The sequence below is a fragment of the Neofelis nebulosa genome, chromosome 5 (assembly GCF_028018385.1).
Source record: "Neofelis nebulosa isolate mNeoNeb1 chromosome 5, mNeoNeb1.pri, whole genome shotgun sequence".
Classification (NCBI taxonomy): domain Eukaryota; kingdom Metazoa; phylum Chordata; class Mammalia; order Carnivora; family Felidae; genus Neofelis; species Neofelis nebulosa.
This window is the reverse complement of record NC_080786.1, coordinates 50,605,058-50,615,229: the sequence shown is the minus strand read 5'-3', so window position 1 is coordinate 50,615,229 and position 10,172 is coordinate 50,605,058. Positions and strand designations below refer to the sequence as shown.

Sequence of the window (10,172 nt, the reverse complement as noted above, 5' to 3'; positions counted from 1 at the left end):
AGTCCTAATTTGCTATCTGCTGTGACCACTGCGACCAGAGTGAGCTTCCTAAAATGCATCTGGCCAAGTGACTCCCCATCACAAAACAGATCAATTCCAAGCTTTGTGGCATGGCCTCCAATGTTCTTCATCATCTTTCCAAAGTCCTCTCTTATCATTTTCTCTCCCTATATAATTCTTCCTCCAGGCCGTGCTAACTTAGACTTCCTCCACGCTTTTCTTCCTGAGTTTATCACTTCATTTCGAAAATACTTATCAAGGCCCCATCATTCCCCCAGAACCATGCCAGATGGTGGGGTCAAAATGGCAAATGATAACAATGGCCTCTGTTTCCTGGGGCTCCCAGTCCAGTGGGGAAGACAGAAAAACACTCAAATAATTACGGCACAGGACCCAAAAGGCCACACACTGGTAAGAGGGGTTGCAATGGGGACTAATAGGAAGCCTCTAGCTGGACCTGGATGGTCAGGAAAGCAACACTCAAGCCTAGATCTGAGTGAGGGCCAAGTGAGAAATGAAAGGAAGGAAGGAAGGAAGGAAGGAAGGAAGGAAGGAAGGAAGGAAGGAAGGAAGGAAGGAAGGAAGGAAAGGAAGGAAGGAAGGAAGGAAGGAAGGAAGGAAGGAAGGAAGGAAGGAAGGAAGAAAAAGAAATGGCTGCAGATTTCTTTCATATCACCCTAACAGATTCCCCTGCATCCCTCAAAATCCCACTGCCTCGCCCAGCACCTTCCCTGACTCCCCAGAAGAGGTGGTCACTTCCTCATCTGTGCCATTTCTGTGTCTTACCTCTCTACCCTCTGCCTCTCTACTCCTAGCACTGTTACTAGCACTAGTCACTGTTAGACTGCTTTTTACCTTGTTTCCTCTTTGGCCTCACCCTTTCCTACCCTACTGTCCTCTCTTACTCGGCTGTCTCTTCCTCCAGGAAGCCTTCCATGACCTGCCCACCTCTCCCTTAGGCAGTCCTCATATGTGTTCCCACAGCACCTCAGATTTCTCTCAGAGCACTGGTCACACTGTGATTCACTCATTCATTCATTCATTCATTCATTCCATGAATGAGACATACTGAACGCCTTCTCTGATCTAGGCATGTGATCTGAACGGATAATCCAGTAAGAAATAAGTCAGACTGAAGAAGCTCACCAGCAAACATAAATACAGGGTGTCCTCTGGGGGCACAAAGCCCAGAGATGTAATCCATCCCAGGAATCTGGTCGCTGCCCCCCCACCCCCACCCCTGCACTCACTCACTGTGTGAGGCCAGGCAGTGGTGCTCTAGTGCATCTTCCCCCCCCTTTCCCCCAGCACAGCGTCTGGCACATCTTCACGCAGTCCACGAATGTGAGAATGAATGAGGGGTGCCAGCCTCCGTGCTTTATGAGGATGATCAAATCTGTCATCGTGGTTCCTGGCCCCCTCAGAGCTCACAAACTAAGATGCACCAGCAGGGCCGGGACAAGCCAACCCCCCCCCCCCCCCCCCCCCCCCCCCCCCCCCGCCAGGAAGGTGCTGAAAGGGAGGGTGACTGCTCTGCTCCTCTCCCTTGGCCCCGGGAATGATGTGCCAGTAACAAAGGCACAGAGACCCGCTTCCAGAACTGTGTCTCAGGACCAGTCCTGTCTCCTCTCTTCAGCCAGTGATTACACGTATCTGCTTCCCATATCTGCCGAGCAGGCTGCACTTTCTGCCCAGCAAGGGCTGAAGGAAAGAGCAGCATTGAGCAGCATGGGGATGCTTGGGAGGGAAGGGGAGTGAGCGACCAAAAAGAAAAACAAAGTCCCACAGAAAACTTGTTTCCAGTCACCATAAGCAGAGCCCCGCCAGCACTTTGCATCCTTCTGCTTCCTCCTGCACAGCCTGAAGGGAGCCCCATGGCTAGGCCGTCAGCTCTAACTCAGCTACTGCTCGTTCCCTCATCATGTTTTCTATAATTACATGTTGGGTAGCCTCTTCCCCCTTCCCATTTTAATTAGTCATCAGATGTAAAATGACCACTGATGGTATTTTCTGCTTTGCTCTTCGGGAGGTTTTGCGAATTTTTGTCATCCAGGTGTTAGGATGACGCTCTTATTTGTAAATGAGCCTGGGGCTCTCTGATCCTTCAACATTTGGGGGAAAATGTAAAGGGAGAGTATATTAAAAAGACAAAGGGACACATTGCCCCTCTGGAGGAAAAGTATTGTCGATTAGGCAAACTGAGGGAGCAAGAAATGAACACCCACCAAGGTCACCAGACTCTGTGTGTACCTCACACTGTAGAAAAGCCTGGGAGACGGTCATTTTTAACTTTGGTCGCCAAAGGCATAGAAAAACTCAGAAAAGCAAAAATAAGGGTGGGGGAGGGTTTTCCAGTTCCAAGGATTTGTCTGGAACACAGTGCTTTTTACGCAAGGGTCCTTTAAATTTCCTTTGGGCATCTGCATTCTGTAGATTTAAGCCCTTCTGCAGCTTCAGGGCTGGTTCTTGGTTGACTGGATTCCTTCAGTAATTGGTTCAGGGACGGATACATACACCAGCCGGAACCAATATTTATAGGAGGCTTGGGGCTGCTACAGCTATGTTGTCACTCTGAGGGCAGCCTGAGAATGAGACCTCCAGCGTGCAGAGTTCACAGTCTGATCCCTGGATCAGGCCATTAAAGTGTCCACTGCCCACACGAGCCTAGAATTTTCTGTTTTGGCTTAAGCTGAGGTTTTCACTTTGCTTTGGCTGAGTTTTCTGTTCACTTATTCAGAGGCTTCTGAAGGATTCACACTCAACAGACGTAAAAGGAGTTGGGATTTTATTCCTAATTTCATCCAGGAGGCCTCTAAGGCATAGGTATGAAACGCCACGCATTTCCCCTCCTGTGTGGACCCACAGCCGGTCACCCCCTCAGGCATGTGCGACGCCCTCCGAGGGCTCCCCTCAGCCCCACACTCTCTTAATCTGGGCACCCCATTCCACAGAAGGTCAGCACCCCAATGGATGAGTCCCTCGAATTCTAGCCTCACAATTAGAGGAACTCAACTTTGCTGATTGAAATTCGGAAACTTTCTCAAACTTCCATTTGGGTTTTTATGGCTTAAGAAAATAGTCTTATAAGTGTAATCTTTACAAAATTCGTGTACAGGGCAAATGCCAGGTAAACAACACGAATAGACTTGCATGTACATAAGGTGTGCCTTCGTCAGGCTTCTTCTTAGAGTAGAGGAACCACAGGCAGGACTAGCTGACGTCTTTAGGGCAATGTGCCCAGGAGGTTAAGTCAGGAGTTAGGAGCTTCCTTCAGGGCATCCAGGGGAACACAAAAGGTCTGCACTCACTTGTATTCTTACTTGGAAATCTCTTCCAGGGAGAGCGCACTGGGCCATGGGCCATGGGCCATGAGATGTGCATTCTGGCCCCCATGCTGTCCGTGGAGTTGTGATTGCCTGCCCTGAGTGATTCCCGGAGTCATTCCGACACCCCCATTCTCTAGTTCTACAAGTAGACTGTGGGCATTTTCACCCAGCTGCCACTCTGGAGTCATGCGGAACTTGATCACTGCTCACATCATGACTGTTAGAGCTAGAATGAGCCTCCCATGTCTGGTCCAGCCATTCACTTCTCGAGGAGGAACCTGAGGCCAGGAAGAGGCTGTGGGCACTTGGAGGCTGCGGGCGGAGAAGAAGTAAGGATCAGGTGGCTGGTGGCCGGGCCAGAGGCAGGAGGTGTGGGCTCTGCTGTCTCTACCACTGGACTTGGACAAGACATTTCCCCTCTTCCTGATGAGGGAGCCTAAGGCAAGCTATTGCCTGTCCCCCCAGGTGGGATATGTGTGATATTCCCCGGGCACTCCTGGCTGCCCAAGAACAAAGGAAAGGGAAAAACAAATGGTTAACTGATGGAGATCACAGTCATATAGGACAGGAGTCTCCATCAGTTCACAAATATCTTAGTAAATTACAAGAAAACGGCCATTTTATCAGTAGCCTAATCTTCAGAAACCCATAAACTCAGTTTCCTGGAGCTCCGACATCACCCTCCCCTCTGGAGTGATGTGGGGAACAAAGACAAGAAGGAAATGGTAGGTCAGATTAAACTTCCTTATAACCTGCAGCTCATTGACAAATACTTGAGGCAAATACAGACTGAACCATTTCTCCAGGAACCCCCTACTGTCCTAATGTTAATGCCTGACTAGAGGGAAAACAACTTTAGCTTGACAAGAGCAAGGCCTCCAGTATCTTAGGAGTCTTCTTTGACATATCAAAGTCCCTCTGGAGCCCTTCCTCTTGCCCTTACCTCCCTCAACTCCATAGTATATAACCAGTCACTCCTCACCATTCCAGTGCAGCTCTTCCTGCCTGTGGGTCCTCTCCCCGTGCTTTAATAAAATCCCCTTGTTGCAACAAAGGAATTCTTTCTTGGCCATCAACTCCAGACCCCCGTCATTCCACTCCAAACCCCCATCATTCCTGCCTCTGTTTTTCTCATCTGTATAGGGGGTGGTGACTGCAAGGACTAATGACCCCTCTCATATGTGTGAGACCCTGTGTATAATTCAGTTCCAGCAAACGGCCTGCATCTGGGTCTCTGGAGGACCTTCTCTCCCCTGCTACCTGACGGTTGTACAAAGACTGGCTTCATTTGTCAATCATAGGTTAGGAAGTGAGGGCCACTCATCCTTGTAAAAGTGGGGGGTGTAGATGGGGTTGTTAGAGACTCCTTTGTTTTCTCTTCCCAAGCTCTTCCCTGGCCCCAGCTCTGACACCGTGTGGAACATCAGGCAGCTGCTCTCTCCGGCTGGCTCTATCTTAGCTCCTAATACACTCTAGGAGGGAAGGCAAAGGCGCATGGCCCGCAGTCACTGGCCAGTCACAGTATAAGCAGGTTCTCAGCAAACCTTACGCATTTAATTGATGAAAGTAGGAAATGAAGAAATATTCTAAAACAATCTCGTACAAGTACAAATGCCTGCTCAGTTTTAATGTGTAGGCACCACGGCAGTTATTCAAGGTAGACTTTCCAGCCTCGGATTCTCTTGTCGTATGTTTGCTATCCACGCAGTGTTTCAATTTTGTAGGTATTTTGGTCTTAAGATAACTCACCGTGTCAGGAAGAAAAATTGGTAAACTCTCTAAGGGAAGAAACTGTACTTTTTAAATTGTTTCTCAAGTGTCTTAGAGGCACTTCATAAATATTTGTGTTGTTGTGTTATTATAATTATAGGCAAAGCGGCTCGTTTACACTGGCCTTGCTACAAGAATGAGACTCACGAAGGGTGTCACAAAAATAATGCCATCCATGTTAAATATTTAATGTCATCTTCTCCTAGTGTCAGAATATTTAGTTCAGTGAGAGCATCTCTCAGGCAGAGGGAGACAAGCCAGGAGTACATTCTGCACATATGCAACACATTAAAAAGAAGCCCACAAGGTTTATTCTTACGACTCACCGCTTTTGCTCTGGAAGGTTGCCCTGATCAGGGAAGGGCATAAGGCAAGACAGGCCCAGGTGGCAGGTGCTGAATGGAAGGGAAGGCGAGCTCAATCTGGGCAGATTCTCCTCTGGGAGCCTGCCGGTCAGGTGGAGATGCCTCAGGCCAGCTCCAGGGGCTAGCAGGAGGGGTCACAGATGCTGGCTCCTGGCTCACCAGTCCCAGGTCATACCCGTCTCAGTCTCCTTCCACCTGGTTGGGGCAATGGCTTCCAACCCTGTCACCATCTCAGAATCATTGTGTAAAACAGGGCCCTGGAGGCATGGGGTGTTCCTTTTCACTACTTACACCCAGACCTACCCCTGTCTGGTAGCACTGAAGAAAACGCCCTTCCTGACCGGAGAACAGCCCAGACCTCCTGTGGGATGATGGTATTATTAATTTTTTTTAAGTTTAACTACTATTTTGAGAGAGAAAGAGAGAGAGCATGACAGTGCGAGTAAGGGCAGAGAGGGAGAGAGAGAGAATCCCAGGCAGGCTCCGTGCAGAGGCCAATGCGCCTTTTAAAAACACCTGCAGCCGGAGCGGGCCTCAGGGGCTTCTCACTCCAGAGGTCTGGACGGAGATTGGCTACCTGCATTTTTTAAAGCACCACAGGTAATTCTGATGTGTGGTCACAGTGGAGAAGAAACACCTCTTGAGAGAGTCAGTGTAGGCTCTCCAAGGTGTTAAATATCTTACTCTAGGAGAATGAAGTGTGAAGGGCTGCCTAAAGAACACAAAACATGCTGAAGGTAGAGACAGTTTGCACCGCCCTGTAAGTTACAGCCTCAAGGCTTGTGTAAAACAGGGCCCTGGAGGCATGGGGTGTTCCTTTTCACTACTTACACCCAGACCTACCCCTGTCTGGTAGCACTGAAGAAAACGCCCTTCCTGACCGGAGAACAGCCCAGACCTCCTGTGGGATGATGGTATTATTAATTTTTTTTAAGTTTAACTACTATTTTGAGAGAGAAAGAGAGAGAGCATGACAGTGCGAGTAAGGGCAGAGAGGGAGAGAGAGAGAATCCCAGGCAGGCTCCGTGCAGAGGCCAATGCGAGGCTCTATGACTGTGAGATCATGACTTGAGCCGAAATCAAGAGTCAGATGCTTAACTAACTGAGCCACGCGGGCGCCCAGGATGATGGTATTCTATAGGTATAGCTATTCTATGAGCATGTGACCACATATCCCCCCATCTGTGTTCCCTCATCTCCCTATATCGTGTCACTTCCAGGAAATATCTGGCCGCTTGGCTTGCCACACACACACCTGTGTGATGTTTTAAAAAACTAGCAAAATGTTTTCATTAGTCAGGGTTCTCTAGGGAAACTGAATCTTATAAATTTTTTTATATAATTCCTTATTATATACCTTTTTATATGTAAATATTTATATAATTATACTAAAATATAAAATCTCTCTATATAGACTTGTGTATATAGATATATATATCTATCCATCTCAATAGACATATATATATAGATTTACTCTAAGGGACTGGCTCACATTATTGGAAGGCTGAGAAGTCCCAAGATCTGACATCTGCAAGCTGGAGACCCAAGAGAACTGCTGTGTAGATTCAGTCCAAGTCTGGAGGCCTGAGAATGGGAAGAGCCCATGGTTTCAGTTCTAGTCCAAAAGCCAGCAGGCTTGAGAGCAGAGAAGAAACAATATTTCAGTTTAAGTCCAAAGGTCTGAAACGTCTGCAGTTCCAGCTCAAAGCACTCAGGCAGGAGGAGTTTCCCTCCTCCAAGGAGGGTCAGCCTTTTTGTACTATTCAGGCTTCAATTGACTGAATGAGGACCACCCAACCTACATTCAGCAGGGCCTTCCAGGGCCATCCGGCTTTACTTAGTCTACCAATTCAATTGTTAATCTCACCCCAAAACACCCTCAGGACACTCCCAGATTAATGTTTGACTACAAATCCGGGCACCCTGTGGCCCAGGCAAGCTGACAAATAAAAAGAACCATCACAAGCCTTTTTTCTTGCAAACATCTTATCTGGAGGGAAGCAAGTATATCCCAGAGTACACCGTGCAGGGTAAAGTCAGCCTCTTTCAAGCACCTGTAGGAGCAGCTACCCACTATGGTGTGTCACTTCCCATGGCATCAGTCAGACAGGCCTCTGCTTCTAATGTGAGACCGTGTGGGGTAACTCAGAGTGTGGGCAGATACCCTTCTAACTGTTGATACAGCTCTGAGCCCCACCCCAGGCTGGACTCCATGTCACTGTGTATGCAGCACATCCCCTGGCCCCTAACCCACTCTGGGACAATCCTCAACATTGCACCTTTCTGTGTCCTCTCTCCACTTCCCACCTCCCACTTCCACTTGGCCTTCACTGTTTCGGCATTGATACGCTGCTGGAAAAAACCCAAAGAACTGGGCTGGCTGGTCCTCAGCGATTCGTGATTTCTAACTTCAGCTGGATCTTCACTAACACCCCGTGTGCTTTTTGCCATTACTTAGCCAATGATCCATCTATCTTGTCAGCCATTCAATAAACACTGTTGATCGCCTACTACTTGCCAGATATTGTGTTCTGCTAAAGATACAACAAGGGTACAGGAAAAAACAGAGTTGGTCTCTGCTCTCAGGTAGCATACAGCATACAGCTGTAACATACAGCTCAGGTAGAGCCTGGCAGACTCTAGAAGGCAGATGCCCTAAATCTGCCCCAAAAGGCCAGTCCTCTGTATTCACAGGTGACCTCAATGACAAGCACAGGTTTGCCTTGCTAGAAGTTCCTGGGTCTCTGTTTGCAGCCCAGAGCTCCTTCCATAACTCCTTATGCCCTCTGGATCTCTGAAACCAGAAGCTGAAGGGCTCAGGGTGCTAGGGTGGCTCGGTCAGTTATGCGTCCAACTTAGGCTCAGGTCATGATCTTGCAGTTCATGAGTTAGAGCCCTGCATAGAGCTCCGAGCTGATGGTGTGGAGTCTGCTTGGGATTCTTTCTCTCTCCCCCTCTCTCTCTGCCCCTCTCTCACTTGCACTTTCTCTAAGTAAATAAATAACACTTAAAAAATAAATAAATAAGTTGAAGGTCTCTCGGATCACCGCCCCCACAATGCTCCTGCTTCTTCGAGCCCTCCTTCCTCTTACTGTTCCTTCTGCATTTCTCCCTTCTGAGATTTTAGCTCGTCTACCTTGATGCCCCATCTGGGAACCCTAGCAACCTCCCCTGCTCAGGGAGGCTTCTCATTCTGCATTCCCAAGTTGCCAAATCCTGTTTATTCTTCTTCCTAAATAATTCTCTCCTTTCCGTATATCTTTAATGCTTCCTGTAGTACTGCCTCATCACTTGACTCCTAATTCCTCTCTTTGTCTCCAGTCTCAACCCTTTCCCTCAAGCCAGCCTTCATATCACTGTCAGAAACAAGCCTACTACACTGGACGATGTCCTGCTCTTGATCCAAGTGCTTAAGTGGCTTTTCACAAGCTAGAATAGGATTTTCAAACTTCTTGGGTGTTTTGGGTTTTTTTGGCAGAAGGATCCTTCTTGCCCACCTCCTTCAAAATGGAATCTGAAGCCTTACAGAGAAATGAGCTATTAAGCCATGAAAAGACATGGAGGAACCGTAAACGCATACTGCTAAGTGATGAAGCCAATATGAAAAGGCTACATACTGTGTGATGTCCATACTCTATGAAATTCTGGAAAACACGAAACTATGGAGATAGTAAAAGAATCAGTGGTTGCCAGGGGTGAGGGGGAGGGAGAGATAAAGAGGCAGAGCACAGAGGAGTTTTAGGGCAGTGAGATTACCTGTATGATACTATAATGAGGACTACACATTATTATACATTTGTCTAAACCCACAGAACATACGACACCAAGAGTTATGCACACACCTAAGGTAACTACAGTTTGGGTGACACAGACGTGTCAATGTAGGACTGTCACAAAGGTGACACTCTGGTATGGGATGTTGATAGTGGGGCAGGCAGTGTATATGTGGGGCAAGGGGAGCCATCTATCCTTTCTACTCAATTTTGCAGTGAACCCAGAATTGCTCTAAAACATACAGTCATTGGGGCACGTGGGTGGCTCAGTCAGTTGAGCATCTGGTTTGGATCACGATCCCAGGGTTGTGGGATCAAGCTCCACATTGGGATCAGTGCTGAGTATGGAGCCTGCTTAAGATTCTCTCCTCTCTCCCTCTGCCTCTCTCCCCCACTCATGTGCTCTGTCTCTAAAACAAAAAAAATAAATAAAATAAAATAAAAAATAAAAGATGGTCATTTATTACACATTGCATTAAAATTTTTTAATTTATAGGTGGCTCAGTCAGTTAAATGTCTCAGGTCCTTGGCTGAGGTCATGATCTCGCGGTCCATGAGTTCGAGCCCTGCGTCGGGCTCTGTGCTGACAGCTCAGAGCCTGGAGCCTGCTTCAGATTCTGTGTCTCCCTCTCTCTCTGCCCCTCTCCTGCTCACTCTCTCTCCCTCTCTCAAAAATAAACATAATTTTTTTAAATTTACATTTAAAATATAAATTTACTTTAAAAAGTTTACATTTAAATTTACATTAAAATTTGTTCTATTTATCTTTACCTTTAGAAAAAGTGGAGCTCCTTTGATAAAGGCTGTGGCAATGGAAGAAAAAGGGTGGAGTGAGATGGAGCCCTGTCTGTGTCTCACCCCCAAGCGTTCCCTTGTGACCTGGGGACCTCAGGACTTGGAGGAACACCAGAGATGCAGAAGACACGAGCTACATGACT

General features: G+C 47.6%; 1 protein-coding gene across 5 annotated transcripts in view; it reads right to left on the bottom strand.

Annotated features, from left to right (window-relative positions):
* The window catches only part of KCNAB1 (potassium voltage-gated channel subfamily A regulatory beta subunit 1), a 417,917-nt gene that overhangs the window by 106,123 nt on the left and 301,622 nt on the right, over positions 1-10,172 (bottom strand). The window lies entirely within an intron of this gene.